The sequence below is a fragment of the Rhinolophus ferrumequinum genome, chromosome 25, assembly GCF_004115265.2.
Source record: "Rhinolophus ferrumequinum isolate MPI-CBG mRhiFer1 chromosome 25, mRhiFer1_v1.p, whole genome shotgun sequence".
NCBI classification, from domain to species: domain Eukaryota; kingdom Metazoa; phylum Chordata; class Mammalia; order Chiroptera; family Rhinolophidae; genus Rhinolophus; species Rhinolophus ferrumequinum.
The window spans coordinates 19786017-19804781 of NC_046308.1; the positions used below are offsets into that span (position 1 = coordinate 19786017).

General features: G+C 43.8%; 1 protein-coding gene across 4 annotated transcripts in view; it reads left to right on the plus strand.

The window, feature by feature from the left end:
* The window catches only part of OSBP2 (oxysterol binding protein 2), a 159192-nt gene that overhangs the window by 1150 nt on the left and 139277 nt on the right, over positions 1–18765 (plus strand). The window lies entirely within an intron of this gene.

Genomic DNA, 18765 nt, shown 5'->3' on the forward strand with positions numbered 1-18765 from the left:
CTCACTCTATCCCACCTTTCCTGATGCCTGCTGGTTGCCAGGCCTTAGGCTGGGCACAGCAGACTCACAGGTGTATCAGACATAGCTCCTGATGGCATTCTGCGGAGACCCAGGAAGAGTCCCACTGTAGCCATTCTTATTCCAGAAGCAACATGGGATTCAAAATTGAAGTCCAGTGGTGGGATCGCTAACATTCTCTGCCCACTGGAATGGTTGAAAAGAGAAATATATGAAGGCTTTCTCTCCTTTCTTACTAGCTATTGCTTCAGTGTGTTTCCTGGCAATGGTTCGTTTAAACTTTCAGCTCTCAGATCACTGTATATACCATTGGTTCTCAAATCTGAGCCGGCATCAGAATTACATGAAGGGCTTGTGGAAACACAAAGTGCTAGTGTTCCCCCTTCCCCCCGCTGAGTTTCTCATGCAGTGGATCCAGGAGGCATCTAAGTTTTGGCATTTTCAACAAGTTCCAGGTGATGCTGCTCCCAGCCACAGTCTGAGAAGCACTGCTCCGTTGTCCTTGCAAATAGGGGGACCTGCCTTGCTGTTTACTCACTTCACTCAGCCAGGCAGTATCCGTTCGGGTCACCCGCCTTAGGACATACATGGTCTTTCCTAGCCTTTTTGGAACACAACTTGTAGAGGACGATTAAGTCTATGGTGCACCTGAGAATTTTGGAGCTCCACTGAACTTAAGTGTTGGTTCCCACTCCAAAATGGGGACCACTGTCTTTAATCCCTGGCAGGGGAGGAAGCTGACACGTTTATAATGCGCGCTTCTCGTGTGGTGTATTGGTGCCCCTCAGCCTATTCGACTGCACCATACCCATCACACAGAACATAGTGTTCTTAGAGTTAGGCGACTGAGACAAGAGAGATCCTTTTCCAAACAGTGTTTTTATCCCACTTGCCATACTCTATCAGGTAAGTAAACATTTCACTGACATGCAATGATAGGAGATCACCAGGGATTTGCTATAAATAAATGTCACTCTGTTTTCTTAAAGGCAAGGGAGGTAACACATAGGGCATGTTGGCTGTGGACCACACGCCCTATTTTATGTTACGTTCGTTTGTTTATTTCATCCTCATAACCACACTGACAGGTGGTCTCCAGGATTGTCCTGTTGTACAAATGAGGGGTTCAGAGGTTTGACAGGGGGACAACAGGTAGCGGAGAGAGATTCTGATCCAGGCCTTTGCCTTCCAAAGCCCGTGCCTGTCCCAGATGGATGTCCTCATGCCCACTCATCCTTGAGTTCAGCATTTCTGAGTTACCTGTATTTTACCAGGTACTAGTGACCTGGAGGACTCAAAGTAATGTTCACGAGTACAGGGTCCCACAGTGGCACGAAGGCCTAGTTCTAGTGGCAGTAAAACCTGACATCATGCATTTTTGTTTGATTTTAATTGGAAGAGCAAAAAGGTCCCATTTCTTTTCTTGAACTTACTTGTATACACATACCTTGTTTTATTGCGCTTCACTTTATTGCGCTTCTCAGAGGTTGCATTTTTTTACACGTTGAAGGCAAGACCCTCCGCCAGCAAAAAGATTGCAACTCATTTTATTGTGATACTCACTTTATTGTGGTGGTCTGGAACCAAATCTGCATTATCTCCGAGGTCTGCCTGTACAGACAGTTGGCATTTCAAGGTAATCTCAAATGTGCAGATTCTCTGGGTAACTAAGAAAAATTCTTACTGTTTGCTGATAAGGCTCTGGGGATAAATACAGGTTTGGGGGAGAGGGGTGTGGGGACAAGTTTCTCGTGTGCTTGCACAGTTCAGCTCTGTCGTTTCATTTTTGGACATTTCTAGATTCTAAGGTGGGCAGAATTATTGCCTGACTTGCCTGTGTGGAATGAATGAGTCCTGACATTTGTACAGCCCTGTACTCTCAGTTAGTCCCATGTGAGGCCGGCCATGATGTCCTCATTTCCGTTTTATAAGAAGTAAACCAAAGCCGGATGAGTGAGCTTCCATGGCTTACTCAGAGGCGTCCGGCTTGCAGGCTGTGCCTAAATGCCCCTGGAGATGAGTAAGTCTCCATGTATAGAAAAGACCCTTCTGAAGTGGAGCCAAAATTGCCACTTCTTCGGTTCACTTCAGTTCTGCCTTCTGGAAAACACTGTGGTCTGCCCCTGCTCCTGCCCCTGAGCACTTCAGATGTTTGACACAACTCTCCTGTCCCTGCTTCTGATCTGAATTCTGGCTTCTAGACCGGGCATGGCTGTCCTGCCTGGGGTGTCAAGGACTGAGCGCCTTCCAGGTCTGCGGCTCCTAATTCTGACAGCAGGAGAGTGGGTTATCCAGAGCTCCGTCTGTGCTCAGCGCCACGCATGTGTTATCTCCTCCCACCCTCCCCAGACCTCTAGCTCTCAGTAGCTCTCCCAGTGTGTGTGGTTGGGATACAGGCAAGATTCAGGTGCTCGTAGCTGAAAACAGTGTGAAAGAATTTTTATTCATGATCTTCCTTCCTTACGGGCCAGGTAGAGTCTGGTTTACTTGCTGGGGTGATATGGCTGGTAGAAAAGGAATCAGAGCCAATTCTTTTGCTAGCTTCGCTTTTGGAAAGACCACTCTCTCTATTTCTTTCTTTCTTTCTTTTTAACTAAATGAAGCCTGGTGTTTGGAGAAATGTATCCAGAGAAAATGTGGGCACGTATTTCTTGTGCTCCCTCCCCCATCTCATCCTTGTGACCATTCCCTTTCTTTCCTTTTTATTTAGTTTTATCTCATCTATGTACAATTTTTAAAAATCCGTATTATTCATTTCGACTGCACCATACCCATCACAAAGTTATAAAGTTTTTATAACTTTATAAAAAAGGGTACTGTACATTATATGATTTTTGACTGCTTTAGAACAGTCCAGGATGTGAGTGCACCACTTTTTGTTTACACATTTTCCTCTTGATGGGTGACTGTGAAAATTCTTGGATACGTGCAGGAATTTCTCTTGGGCAAAATCGCTAGGATGTAGAGAATGTGAATGCTTGCTTTACATAATGCCACGGTGTTTTCCAAAGTAGTCGTACCAGTCTATAATCCTACTGGCAATTATTAATAAGAGGTTTTGTGGATCTGTATCCTTTGCAAAACTTGGTATTGTCAACATTGATTTTGTCAATCAACTGGGTATACTGTGGCATCTCACAGTCTTGACCTGCATTTTCAGTTCCCATTATTTTTACCTTAGAGAAAATCAGTGGGGGTTTGGATTAGAATTTCTCCATCACGTGTGGCTTCCTCTGGTACTTCTGCCCTCGATTTTGCTTGAGAAGCTCATTTAATCACTTAAGCTTATTCTAAGGGAGAAAGTACATAGTGCCAACAGTTTGGCTTAGTGACTTAGTGATCAGGAATAAAAAAAATGCTCTTTGGAAAAATAGTTACATATAGAAAGAATTTCTGGGAAATATGGGTAATTATCGGCAGGTTTTTACTTCTTTCCAACAATATAGTAGGAACATAAATAAATACAGGAGATGAGGTTCTTATTCCATTAATTGGCACTCTTAGTCACATGTCTATTTGGATGCCAACAAGGAGAATATGGTTTTGTGCTCAGTTTTGTTTGTTTTTTTGGTTGTTAGTTCCCATTGAAAAAATTTTATCCCTAGTTCCCATCCTGTAGGGAACATGTAATTACGTGAAATTAGGTAAAAGTTCACAAATGACGTGGAATTTTCAAAAGTATTGACTTCAGCAAGTCCTGATGGGGAGAGTGTGCCAAACACAAGCTTCATCCATATTGAGAACAACACTGATTTGGTTAAACAAAATTCTGTTTTGTTGTGTACCACTTGCCTGTTTGGTGCCATTATAAATGACATTTGTTTCTCAGGAAACAATTTCAAACAGAAGCATTTTTTTTTTTATGTATTTATTGTTCAGACTGATCTATGGGTAGAAATGGCTAAGCCAGCTAGCAAAGAAAGCCTCAGACAAATTAGTCTGGGCCTATAAGAAAGAAGGCTGCAGTCAAGTGGAAATAACTTTGGCAAGTCCTCTGGCTGAGGGAGACCACTGAACATGTGGTGAGCTGGGCCCTTTTTGGTAACCTGAAAATGGTACACCGAGACCGTGCCTCTAGGATGGATCATGTACTCATTCTTCCAGTGGGGCCACCTCTCAAAGGCAAACTCTCATGGAGACTGCGTGCCAGGAAATCGTGTTTTCAATGTCAGTTTAGGTAATACTTGAAGGGTACAGATGGAAAAGACTATCCGGTTGCAAAATGTCCCTGAAAATGTGAAGTTGGGAGTGCACGCCTGTGGGTTAAGCCGTTGGGGTCTCCACCCTAGAAGGTGGCCTTATTATATTGGATTCAGCTTTAATTTGAAATATCCAGTGTTTTGTGTCCTGAGACCATTCGGAGGCTGAAAAGGACCGCCCAGGTTGATAATGTGTAAACATTTGTTTGAAGTATATTTTCTTAGCGTTTAGCATAAGGGTGTTGCAAAGAGGTCACGAGGGGACTGGCAGCATATTTTGGAGGGGCACACTGCACACCATTGTTTTCAGCAAGGTCTGGTGACACGAATTGTCATTTTCCCCACGAAACCTGCTCCTCCTTCCAACTTCTCTCTTTCTATGAATAGCTGAGAACTTCTGAGTCATGCTTGCTGCCTCCTCCCTCCCTCATCCCACATCTGATGGAATTGCCACGCCCTGCCTGTCCCTCTCCTCTAGTCAGTCCCTCTTCTCCATTCCTAGTGCCACATCATGGTTCCCCTCTGTCTTCTGCTTAACTGGTGTCCCCGCTTCCAGCTGCGTCCCTGGACAGTGCATCCTCACTGCGGTGCTAGCTCCCCATCTCGATGGCCCTGGAGATGCCTTGTCTTCTCCAGGATTCTTTCAGTAGTTCCATGCCCTGTGTTGGCAGTTCCTTGTCTTGGATTTATCCCATTTGAAACACCTGATTGATCCAAGGACCACTGGGAGTTCACTGGGCATCTCTGGAGGCAGCTTTGTGCCAAGGGGACACCATGGCCAAGTTTGGCAGCATCTCTGTAATCCACGTAGTGCCTAACATGGTGCTTTGCCACTGATACACCCTCAGTAGCTTGTTTAGTCTGAAGTGGATGAATGAGTGAATGAAAGAGAATTGCCTGTGATTTTATGGGATTTCAGAAAGCCAAGTATGTTAGTGCCACTTGGATTCTTCTTAGTTTGTTTTCAATTTCAAAAAATTGTTTGCTGAAGTAAGATGGGGAAGATAAATTGGAGATAGCTGGCTTAAGCTAGGAGTGCCAGAAAAGTGACAGTTATGAAATGCAGACTCTCTGGATATTTTATGTTGACAGATTTGAATGTGTTGAAATAGCCTCCTCAGTGAACCAGTGACCTACATCTGTGGTCCTCATTTGTATTTACATAGGCTTGCAAGACTTTGTGCATGTTGTCTGTATATACCTCGGATGATTTGTCGCTTTGTAAAGTGTGGCAGTGGCTGAAGGAATGGGGAGCAAAGGTAAAGCTCTTAAAGGGGCTTTTCACAATCTCATAGCTCTTTAAACTAGTTTCATGTGCACCTGATGGTCTGCCTTGCACGTGTCACGTATTCAAGGCCCTGTGGGAAGCAGGCCATGGATCAGAGGACAGGCCTCCGCCCCACATTAAATCCAGTCGAACAACAGGCCCTCCCTTCTGTGGGGTTCTCTGCAGGTGTCAGAGCGATTTCCAGTTTGCAGTTTTGGTGAGGAGTGTAGGCTCTTCCTTACTTTCCTGTGGAACGGAGGAAGAAGTGGGAGCGCATGTGCCGCACCAGGACCCCAAACGCCAGCTGACGCAGCCCGGGCCATGGTGTCCACCTGCCTCATGCTGTGCAGACGCCTCGCTGGGGTCCTGTGTCCAGGTCTCCAAGACCAAACCCGGGCTCCATGACCACCAGGAGGGCTCCCGGGACTCGCCAGAGTCGTGCTGAGAGCTGTGCTGTATGACGGCAGAGCACAATCAGCACAGCGGAGAGGGGCCTGAGGTGGAGTCTGGGGAAACCAGGCGCGGGCTCCCAAGGTTCCTTGCCCAGTGTCGTCACACAGGAGACGCTCATTCCTCCAGCAACAAGTGGTGACAACACGTGTGAAATGTTGCCCACCAGGGATGCCCTTGAGAGACTCAGTGCCCAGGATTTTCATGGGAAGCTGGTCACATGGGCACCCTCTGCCTGGCATATTCCCAAAGTTCAGACTCCCAGAAGGAAAGCAGGTGTTCACATTGACCGCATTGGTTGTATAGGCAGTTCAGGTGCAGTCAGCCACCCTTACCAGGTAAGGAGGTGGAGCGGGGGCTCCCCAAATCCAGACTCCTAGATGCCAGCCAAGGGCCAACCTTGGACACAGGCCTTTCAAAGGATGAGCCATCTCAGGCCTGCTGCGTTCATTCTTTCTGCATGGGTCTGACCTCCTTCCTCCTTGCAGACCTCAGTGACCTTGCAGACCTTGCAGTCAGTCAGCTGTAAGAACCGACACTCACTCTGGTTCAAGGAGAGTAAAGGCTTACACTTGGCTTTGAGTGGCAGAATGGCCTCTTGTTTCCTATCAGAGGAAACACGTGCCAGTCTTCTAGGGTATCTCACACACCACAGAGTCCACTGCTCTCTGTGCTGGGGGCCTTCTCTTGGAGCCTCCAGCCCTGTGATTGGCCCTTTATTGCTTCATAGATCCCTTTCTGGTTTAGACCTTCGCCAAGGCCTTTGATGGCCCAGGTTTTGCATGTGACTGGGATACACTTGCCACATGGGCCTCCTTCTTCTGCAGGTACTTTTGTGCTGTTGGTGGAATGTCTGGTGTGAGTTCTCCAGCTGCTACAGCCCTTTGTACCTTCTTTCGGGAGAGTCTATTAATCCAAGATTGCCCCCCCCCCCCCAGGAGCAGTCGGGAACATGTGACAGTGAGCACACCAGCTTTGGTTGTATCATTTACTGAGGGCTAACAATGTATAAGGCAGTATGGGAGACAGACAGGTGTCTGTCTCCTTTTCAAATCACTGGGAGGAGGAGGAAGTCTGCATCCGTCCTGGAGTTTAGTAAGAGGCGGGCAGGTTCAGGCTCAGTTCTGTAGGGAAGCTCCCAGGGAGCTGGGTACTCAAGCATTCGGCTTGCATGCCTCCTGTAGTCTTCTGGACTGTAGTTGTCTAACTACGAAGATTGGACAATTAAGTTTGCAAACTCATCCTAGAAAAAGTGCTACATACCTCATTGCTGAATATCACTATGGTCACCTCCAAAGTCCTCCCCTTGGGAAGCTATGCACTGACACCAGCACCTAGTCCACCCTTCAAAACAATTTTGGAACTCTTTTTCTGGAATGGCCATCACAGCTGTCGTCGTATTACTCTTGATGTCCTGAATGTCATCAAAATGTCTTACTTTCAATATTTCCTTTATCTTTGGGTAAAGAAAGAAGTCATTGGGAGCCAGATCAGGTGAGTAGGGAGGGTGTTCCAATACAGTTATTTGTTTACTGGCTGAAAACTCCCTCACAGACAGTGCCGTGTGAGCTGGTGCATTGTCGTGATGCAAGAGCCATGAACTGTTGGCGAAAAGTTCAGGTCGTCTAACTTTGTCATGCAGCCTTTTCAGCAGGTCCAAATAGTAAACTTGGTTAACTGTTTGTTCAGTTGGTACATATTCATAATGAATAATCCCTCTGATATCAAAAAAGGTTAGTTAGCAACATTGTTGCAACAGTTCAAGAACTTAATTGTCAAAACTCCTCTGTCAAAGAAAGACAGGCCCAGAGAGGATGTGAGGTTCCTAAAACCAAGAAAGGTTAGTTAGCAACATTGTTGCAACAGTTCAAGAACTTAATTGTCAAAACTCCTCTGTCAAAGAAAGACAGGCCCAGAGAGGATGTGAGGTTCCTAAAACCAAGATTAACATCTGCTTATCCTGAGGGGAGAAAGAAGACAATGGGCCTATTTCCTGGACAATGTACACTGGATACAGACATGCGGAGAGGAGGAAATGGTAAGAAACACCCTGAACAAAATTGAAATTGGCAGCTCCGTGTGCAGTGAATCACATACCAGGTGTCGCCACGCAGAGATATGGCTTTAATCATGCAGACAAAGCAAACTGTCAATGAGTTGTGGGGTCATGCTGGGTGCTGTATGCTGTTTTCTTTCATGTGCGACTCTTTCCTGCGTCTGTTTCCGTTTTTAAGAGTTCTCAGAGTTCTGATCCCTTAGCTTCACGCCTCTTGACACCTCATCACACGCTCAGCCACAGCTCTGTGCATTTAATATCAATTTAACAGTCTTGACTCATAACCATTTGATCTGCATCGCTGGGCCATTGCCTAAAGCAAAAAGAGGGCAGATGGCACTACTGAGCTTGTATAGGAAACTGCCAGATTGTGTTCTTTGAAGCAGCAATAGGTGCTGTCTTCCTAAAATACAGTGTGTGACTGCCCTGGGCTGACCACTCTCTACCCTTCCTAGCTAGGTCCCCCCACCCACTCCCTTCTCCCTATCTCCCCCTTGCCCTCCCACCCAACTTACCTTCTTCTTCCTCTTCAAACCACATGCCTTTCATTCTCCCCTCCAGATCTCTGCACTTGCCATTCCCTCACCAAGGGGAACCCTCATTGCTGCAGACTCCTAGCAGAGCAGTCTTGATTCCACCTCAGCATGGACCTGCCTGGATTCCTCTGCAATGAGCTAGGCTGGCAGAACCATCCTTCCTTTGATGCCCTTTTGTGGATTATGTCATTTGGCCATGCACCCCTGTTAGCTGGGTGTTGGTCCATCTCCCTATATTAGATTAACACCTCCCTTCTCCCACCAGAGCCTGGAGCCATGTCTTCTCACTGTAGCATCTCCTAAATTCGCAAACTATTGCAATGATGTTGCTAACCTTTTTTTTTTTTTAATTTCAGAGGGATTACTTATTATGAATTTGTACCAACAGGACAAACAGTTAACCAAGTTTACTATTTGGAAGTAAAAGTTTACTATTTGGAAGTGAAAAGGCTGCGTGAAAAAGTTAGACGACGTGAACTTTTCACCAACAATTCATGATTCTTGCATCATGACAGTGCACAAGCTCACACAGCACTGTCTGTTTTTTGTTTTTTTTCAGGACTTTATTGGGGAACAGTGTGTACTTCCAGGTGTACTTCCAGGACTTTTTTCCAAGTCAAGTTGTCCTTTCAATCTTAGTTGTGGAGGGTGCCGTTCAGCTTCAAGTTGTTGTCCTTTCAGTCTTAGTTGTGGAGGGCGCAGCTCAGCTCCAGGTCCAGTTGCCATTGCTAGTTGCAGGGGGTGCAGCCCACCATCCCTTGTGGGAGTCGAACCAGCAACCTTGTGGTTGAAAGGATGCGCTCCAACCAACTGAGCCATTCGGTAGCTCAGCGGCAGCTCAGCTCAAGCTGCCGTGTTCAATCTTAGTTGCAGGGGGCGCTGCCCACCATCCCTTGCGGGACTCGAGGAATTGAACCAGCAACCTTGTGGTTGAGAACTCACTGGCCCATGTGGGAATCGAACCGGCAGCCTTCGGAGTTAGGATCATGGAGCTCTAACCGCCCAAGCCACCGGGCCGGCCCCGGTACTGTCTGTTTTTAGCCAGTAAACAAATAACTGTATTGGAACACCCGCCCTACTCACCTGATCTGTCCCCCAATGACTTCTTTCTTTACCCAAAGATAAAGGAAAAATTGAAAGGAAGACATTTGGATGACATTCAAGTCATCAACGGTAATGCAACGACAGCTCTGATGGCCATTCCAGAGAAAGAGTTCTAAAATCGCTTTGAAGGGTGGACTAGGCACTGGCTTCGGTGCATGGCTTTCCAATGGGAGTACTTCGAAGGTGACCGTAGTGATATTCAGCAATGAGGTATGTAGCACTTTTTCTAGGATGAGTTCGCGAACTTAATTATCTGTCCTCGTAGTATCTTGTACTTAGTAGGTTCTCAAATTTCAGTGGAGTTATTTTAAAAAGAAGACATACTTTGTAATTTTAATCTTTTTGCATGTTATAATGACCCAACATGCAGCCTGGATTATTACAGTAGCAATATGGCCCAGATTTTCAGCTACTTTTCCGAGGCTTATCATGAGCTTATCGTGTGTGACGGTATTGAGAACTCATTGTGTTCATTGATATTTACAACTCTTTGTTATGAAGAATTTTAAACATATCTGAGTAGACAATCGTATAATGAACCCCCCCCCCCATTCCCCCATTACCTATTTCAACAATTTGAACTTCGTGGCCAGTCTTATTTCATCTTATTCCCTCCCATCCGTACCATTTTGAACTGAATCCCAAATATCACATTTCTCCTGTAAATGTTAAAGTATGTATATTAAAAGGTAAGGATTCTTAAGCATACATCCACAATACCATTGTTACAACTAAAACAAATCAACAATAACTCATTATCATCAAATATCCGGTCAGGGGTCACAGTTTCAGTTGTCTCAAATGTCATAAATTATTTTTTGATACAGTTGTTTGTATCAGGAGTTCTGCCCATAGAATTTCCCACAGTCTGAGTTTTGCTGATTGCATTCTCTCGGTGTAGGCTAACATGTTCTGATGTCCTCTGTAGTTCCTTGATTTGGTAGCTGGATCTAGAAACTTGATCAGGTGGTGATGTGTCTTCCATCAGTAGCTCATAATGTCTGGTGCCTTCTCAGGTTGTGATATGAGCAGCTAGCTGGTGACAGTCAGTCTCAGATTAGTCTGATTCTATCACTTCTTCCTCATTTATTAGCAGGAATGCTTTTACTGTGTTTCCCCGAAAATAAGATCTAGCTGGACCATCAGCTCTAATGTGTCTTTTGGAGCAGCGATTAATATAAGACTCAGATATTATATTATATTATATTATATTATATTATATTATATTATATTATATTATATTATATTATATTATATTACATTATACCCGGTCTTATATTAAAATAAGACCGGGTCTTATATTAAGTTTGCTCCAAAAGACGCATTAGAGCTGATGGTCCAGCTAGGTCTTATTTTCGGGGAAACACGGTATAAAGAAAAACCCTTATTTACTACTACTTTTTGGCTTACTCAGGGATATGGTTCACACAGGAAAGGCAGAATAAATGCTTCTTTCCTTTTATTCACAAGCTTTTAAAATAATAAGTTGGTTCTTATCTTCCAATGGTGACCAATTTTATGTTCTTAAGTGACACTGTAATCTCACAAACATGTTTGCTGTTTCAGCCCACTGCCTGATTGCCCTAAATGATGTACACATTCTTCATTTCTCATGTCTGCTTCTCATATTTTCCTCTCTGTAGTCCAGTCTTTTTTCTTTTTTTCTCCTTGGGCCATGTGGCAGATGGCTGCTGTCCACAGTACCCTGGCTTGAACCTGCACGCCCACACTCTGGTCCACATTCCACTGGCTGTATCAAGGCACATGGCCCCATCCGATATATCCGTGGGGTGGGAACATGCGCACTCCCCATTCTAGTGGGTGATCCTGCAAAGTCCCACGGCAAAGGATGTGGGGATGTAATTGTAATTCAAGGAGGGCATTAAGAACTGGAAAAAATGCTTCAGTCTATCGCAGCCTCTTATCTTCCTTCCTGTGATCACACTTTTCATCTATAGAGTAAGAGGGCCAGATTAGGTGATCCCTGGTGTTCTTCTAGCCCCAACTTCCTGAGAATTTGATGGGGAGCTAAATAGAAGAAGTGAGGGAGAGATTAGATATCATAGTTGATCTGCGCGTGGTGTAAGCTTGGCACGTCGAGGTGTTCGGGAAATGTCTAGTGACTTAATGGTTCGGGGACCAGAGTCCAGGTGGCCGGGAAGCTGGTGGCTGACCTGGTAGAGAAAGAATGGGGATGCTCTTGCTGGGCCCCAGATGTCCACTGGCCTTCTTGCCACTGGGGCCACAGGCCTTTGGAAGTACTTTGGAGTTGCTGGGGCAGTATCCAGGTGCTTGTCTCCCTTTTTCCCTGCTGTCACTAAAGGATTTGGTCCAATGACAGTAGGGGCCCTTGCTCCTGAGCCCCAGGGTAGCATGGCCACAGGGCTAAATGGTATATTCCGGTTTCCGGTCTCGGGAGACCTGCAAGCAGACTGAGTAGGGGCACCACCTTTTGCGGAGTTGTTCACACGTTGTGCCAAGAAAGGTACCTTCCTCAAATGCCCCATTTTTAGAAAATGAAATTATATTGCCAGATGCAGGCACAGAAGTGATTTTCTTCTGAGTCCTGCAGTTCTCCTAAGTTTGAACTTACTTTGCTGTCAACTTGAGTCTTTTCCTTCTGGTGATGGGATTAGGGCTTTCTTAACCTCTGAACAGGTTCCCGTAGTGCCTTCTCTCTCACCCGAGTGCCTCGTGACCTGCCCTGGTGTTGTAGCCTTCTAGACATTATCCCTGGCTTTGGACCTTGCTTCTCCTCCCCTCCTGCTCTAGTCTGTACTTGGTGGCACTGGGTCATTTATGTGCATGTGCAGCAGCTTGAGGGCAGGACCAGAAAGTCAGGCGTTGTCTGTTTCCTCCTAGAAGGACCAACACAAATTCAATCAGTGTTCAGTAACTGTTAGCTGGCCACACATTGCACAGACATACCTTCTGGGCCTGGGAAACTGACAAGCAAGGTTTTTTCCAGGTCCCTGGTTAAGTTGCATGGTGTGGCAGTGTAAGCATCTCTAGGTAGGAGAGGAACTTAAAGGTCACCTAGTCCAACAATCTCTCTGTTCATTGACTTCTTCTTACAGCATCTCTGCCCCATAAGCACAAGCCTCTGAGCAAACCCAGCAGGTGACAGAGAGCAAACATTTTTTTCAGACGATAAGCTGGTGTGCCCTAGATAACTCTGATTAGAAAATTCTTCCTCCGTTGAGCTGAGATGACTTTCCAGGCGACATCTGTCCTCACCATGATGTTTCTCTGTCCCACACAGCTGGACTTAACCCTTCCATATGGTCATACTCTTCATCTTCAGAGAGGCTGGCTCAGTGTCCCTCTGTATTATCTATTGCTACATAACAAATCGTGTCAAAATTTAGTGGCTTAAAACTATCATAAACACCTCAGAGTTTCTGTGGATCAAGCATTCTGTGAGTGAATGGTTAGTAGGAATGATTCTGGCTCGGGATGTCTCATGAGGGCTACACCCATCTGAAGGCTTGACTAGGCCTGGAGGCTCTACTTCCAAGGTGGCGCACTCGCATGCCTGGCAAAGCGGTGCTGGCTGTTGGCCAGAGGCCTCAGTTCCTCGCTTTGTGGACCTCTCCAAAGGGCTGCGTGAACGTCCTCACAAAATGGCCTCTGGCTTTTCCCAGGGAGAATGATCCAAGAGAGTAAGGAACTACAGTGTCTGTTTTGACCTGTCCTCAAAGTCATGCTCTTTGTTTGTTATTTCCATCAGATCCTGTTAGTTCCACAAGTCAGCCCTGCCTAATGTGGGAGGAAGGTTCTAAAGCTCTGTGACCCTCACTTTCCTCATCTGTAAACAGCCCTGCTTGGCTCTTTGAAACAAACTGTGAAAACCTACTTGCTAAACTTTCACAAGGGAAAGGATGTTTTAAATGTAAGGATTTTGCTAGTAGTGAATGCTTAATTGGTGAAAACTTCCTGTTTAACTCCAGGTACCGTCAAGGATAGCAGGGCTGGATTTGCCAGAGGGTGAGGCAGCCGTGTCTCTTTTGGGGGTAGCCAGGCAGTGGCCTCTCCCAGAGTTCAGGAACCTTGTCATAGGGTAACTCCGTCTGCTGACAGGGCCCTTCTCTCCTTCAGGCCAAATGGCGGAGGGGAGGCAGAAGGTCACACACTCTTGCTGGGTGCTCTGGAGGCCCAGGAGAGCTACCAATCCATGGAGGCCCAGACCTCATCTATCTTGTTCACCGATCTGAACCCAGTGCCTGATCTGCCATGTTGACTGACGAAAGAATGAACATGCCAAGCAGGGATGATGGTTGTTTTAAACACAGCCTCTGTTTCGGAAGCCTGCATGTTGCTCGAGGTGTGAGGCCTTTGGTTTTGCAGGCTGCTGTTGTGTTCTGACAGGAGTTGAGCTGCCGTTTCTGCTTCAATTGAAGCTTGGTGGGAGTCACTTTTATGTAACACTATTTGATCTAATATTAATTCAATGCTTATAATACTGGAGGCCATGAATGGAAAAAGTAGAATTCCTGAATAGATTATGTCTCACCATCAGATCTGTAAAATCATAATCTGTGCATTTAAATTTGTAATTAACCTCGGTGTGTTAAATCTTGACTCACGTGTTCCCTTAATTGACCTCGAATTCATAGCATTTCAGTCTTTTGCTTGGCGTGGTCACTGATTCTCTTTTTAGAACTTCCTTTGCTTAGTGTAGTATTTTTCGGGGGTATTTTTAGTGCTCCTGGATTTTTAAGCTAATAGCTCGCTTGTAAAAGGAAGAATCTAGGTGGCTGGAACATCCTGTCGATTGTGGCTGCAGCTATAGAGGTTGTGTGATGATTTTTTAAAAAAGACAGATCTGTTCAAGAGTATTCTGAATTGTTCTGTGTAGGAGAATTTGGATTTACAGGCCTACGACTACACTTGAAATAGATCCAGCCCTGTGCCCTGGGGACCTGTCATCCTTCTCTTCCTGAGACACTCAGTTCGCAGCCTCATTTCTGTGCCTGGCTCACTGGGACACAAGAAGCCCCCTTCGTCACCAAAGTTGTTCAGCTCTGCTATGGGTACCGGGTTTCCCCGAAAATAAGACCTAGCCGGACAATCAGCTCTAATGCCTCTTTTGGAGCAAAAATTAATATAAGACCCGGTCTTATTTCACTAGAAGACCCAGTATAATATAATATAGTATAGTAGTATAGTAGTATAATTATATTATACTGGGACACATATTATCTGGTGCTCTCTCTCTCTCTCTCTCTCTCTCTCTCTCTCTTTCTCACACACACACACACACACACACACACACACACACACACACACACACACCAGCAGCCATTGTTGATAATTTTCTAGACCCGTTAGTTCATTACAAGTTGCAAAGTGATACTCCATCATTCCTTTTGAACTTATTAGTGGGAATAATTTTATAGAGAACTTCCCCTCATCAATCATTTGGTTACCCAATGGTTTAGTTAATATGGAAATGGCAGGAAAATTCTCTATGCTTTCCTTTATTCACTAGTTATCAAACAAATGAGTTGGAGTCCTACCATCCCTCCAAGTTTACTGACGACTTATTTTTTTTCAGTATCATTATGATCTCCTTGACTTGGTGTCTTTCACTATATTGCAGTTGTTATTCTTATTCTAATCTTTGAGATAAAATTCATATACCATACAATCCACCATTTAAAATATATAAATTAATGGTTTTAAATTTTAAATATATTAACAGATATGTATAACTATCACTGTAGTCAATTTTCTAAAGTTTTTATCACCTCCAAAAGAAACCCCATATTCTTTAGTTATCACTGCCCTGCCCTCCTCAAATCTGCTCCCCCAACCTAAGCAACCACTCATCTATTTCCTGTCTCTATGTTTTTTCCTGTTCTGGACTTTTATATGGATGGAATCAAACAAAATGTCAACTATAATTTAATATATATATATATATATGTGTGTATATATATACACATATATATATAAAACATATATATGTGTATATATATATATATATATATATATATGTATATTCACAGGATGTGGAATATGGCATAAGAAATAGTCAGTGGAACTGTAACAGCTATATACGATGTCAGAGGGGTAGTAGATTGGGGGAGGGGGTTATCACTTTGTGAGGGGTATAAATGTCTAACTATTACATTGTTTTGTACACGTGAAATTAATTTAAAAATGGTTCAGCAAACAATATGTGGGCTTTTGTGACCGTCTTCTTTAACTTAGTATAATGTTTTCAAGGTTCATCCACATTGTAGCATGTATCAGTACTTCATTCCTTTTTATGGCTGAATAATATTCTATTATATGAATATAATTCCACTGTATGAACATACTGAATTTTTTTTTGTCCATTCATCCATAAATGGATATTTGGATTGTTTCCACCTTTTGGCTATTACGAATACTGCTGTTATAAATGTTTTTGTACGAGTTTTTGTATGGATACATATTTTTATTTCTCGTGGGTGTATACCTAGGATTAGCGTTGCTGGGTCATATGGTAACTCTATGTTTAATCATTCTGTAGTGTTTTTGAGTATATCTCTTTGAATAACTTTTTAAAGTGATTCATCTATATATTATTAATATAATATTCATAACTTACAAAATCTACTCATGACTTTTTAAAACAGTTTTAGTGAAATATAGAAACCTAATCTCCTTGTAAGTTCCTTTCCTCTCCCCCCATTTATAATATAATTGTCTTAAATATTTCTTCTACAGACATGTGAACATTAGGCAGTGTTTTAATTTTTGCAAACGCAGTTTAGAAAACTCAAGAGGAGTCTATTGGCTTAACCCATATTTTTGCTTATTATGATATTTCATTTTCAGTGTTCTGAGATTCCTTTTATTACTTCCTTTCTTTTTAGAGAACTTGCTTTAGCTTTTTTTTTCAGGTAGGGCTGGCTGCTGATAAATTCTCTTTGTTTTCCTTCATCTGAGAATGCCTTTACTTTTTCTTCATTCTTGGAGGATATTGTCACTGGATTCTGGGTTGACAGTTCTTTTCTTTGAGTCCTTGAAAAATGTTGTGCCACTTTCTTCTGGCCTCCATGGTTTCTGATGAAATCTTCCATCATGCACATTGTTTTTTCTCTCAAGTGTTTCTTCTGTCTCACTGCTTTCAAGATATTTTTCTTTGTCTTTTTATTTCCAGTAGTTGACTATGATATCTTGATGTGATTTTTTTTTTTATCCTGTTGGGTTTTGCTCCACTTCTTGAATCTGTAAATTATGTCTTTTGTCAAATTTGGGGACTTTCAGCCATTGTTTCTTCAAATACTTTGCCTGCCCCCGCCTTCTTTCTTCTCTTTCTCCTTCTGGGACACCGGTGATACAAATGTTAGTGCTTTTATTTTAGTCCTACAGATCCATGAGCCTCTGTTCATTTTTTTTTCAGTTTATCTCCTTTCCATTGTTCAGATTGGGTAATTTCTATTGTTTCTATCTTCAAGTTAACTGACTTTTTTTCCTCTGTCTCTTCCTTCTGCTGTTGAGCCCATCACTGAATTTTTATTTAGGTTATTGTATTTTTCAGTTCTAAAATTTCCGTTTGGTTCTTTATATCTTCTATTTCTTTTCTGAGACTTTTCTATTTCTTTGATGAGACTATTAAACCTGTTATGGAAACAGCTGGAAAATGTAAGATGAGCATTTAAAAAAATTCCACAGCTTAATGGCAACAGAAAGCTTGATGATGTTCATTGTTTAGCTGTTGCTTATTTTTCAAATGGATGGATTTTTAAGAACACTCATTTCCTAGGTATATTAAACTTGCTTTACCTAAATGGATGTTTAAGGCAATCTTGATTGTCAAGAAAACATTGTTTCACTGAAACATTGTTTACTTTGGAGAACAGTGATCTTTGGGATCAAATGAAAGGTGTTGCAAGTTGAGTTGATTCATTTAACAAATGTTTACTGAGCACAAACTGCATGGCCAACACTTGCTAGATTCTGGAGATACAGCAGAGAATTAGACAGTTACAGATGGATAAAGCATCGATCAGAATATGAGATAGTAAGAGCAATGAGGGAGGAAGCTGGCGGGGCTGTGGGAGCACAGCAGGGCATGTAAGGAAAGTTTCTTGGAAGAAGTGGCATCTCAGTCCAGAGGACTCGCAGGCTGGGATGGAAGCAGTGGGCAGGCAGGAACTAGCTCAGGAAGAATTGGTAAGTCTTACTCAGGAATGAGGACTTCATCCTAAAAAAAAAAAAATGGAGAGTAGTTGAAGGGTTTAAAGCAACATGTTGACAGACTCAGAGTGAAGTTTTAGAAAAATGTAGCATGGGAGTGGGTTAGCAGGGGCAGGGCAAGATGCAGAAACTGATGAAGAGGCTGTGAGTGTTGTCCAGGTGAGAGATGACCATGACCCAGAGCAGGGCTGAGCAGAGCAGCTACAGTGAAGGAAGGGGATGGACTTGAGAGATTGAGGCATGCTGGAGAGCACTCGGAATTTTACTTGGTGAAGTCCAAGGGTGAGACTTTAGCCAGACCAACCTCACAATTCAAAACTGTAGTAACCTGGAAATGTATTGCATTGGTAGAAAAAGTGTCACATTCCTTTATTTTCTACTTGACATGACCTTTAGTCTAAACTTGAGATTTAAAGCATTTGCCTAGCATTCCGTGACAAGCTTTCCACTTAATAATCGTAGGAACCACCTTAGATGTCCCCGGGTGGTGCGTGGTATTCTGATATTTTGATGGAACCACTAAAAGGATCTAACAAATTTTCAGTGAGGGATGTTGGTGGGGTGGGGTGTTGTGACCCTGTTAGTCCACGTGCAACATGTGAAGTCAGCAGAACTTTGGTGGGGTGGGGGGTGGGGGGGGCTGGGTCATCTCCCTGGGTTTGTTACACTGCTTGTGTGACACTCATGCATGAATTCACTCAGCCAGCGCATCATCTCTCACCATGTATGTGTTAGCTCTGAGCTGGGCAGGGACAAGACAGGCCAGATCTGTGTCTCATGGAACATGTGTTCTAGCTCACAAGTGGCAAACACAGTGAGCAATTTACAAGGTAAAGCAACACGTATTTTCTGGATGGATATCCCAGTATTCTCCATGGAAAGAGCCCCTGTGCTGGTAGCATAGAAACCCAGATCCAGTTCTGGCCGTGTGTCTTACCAGTT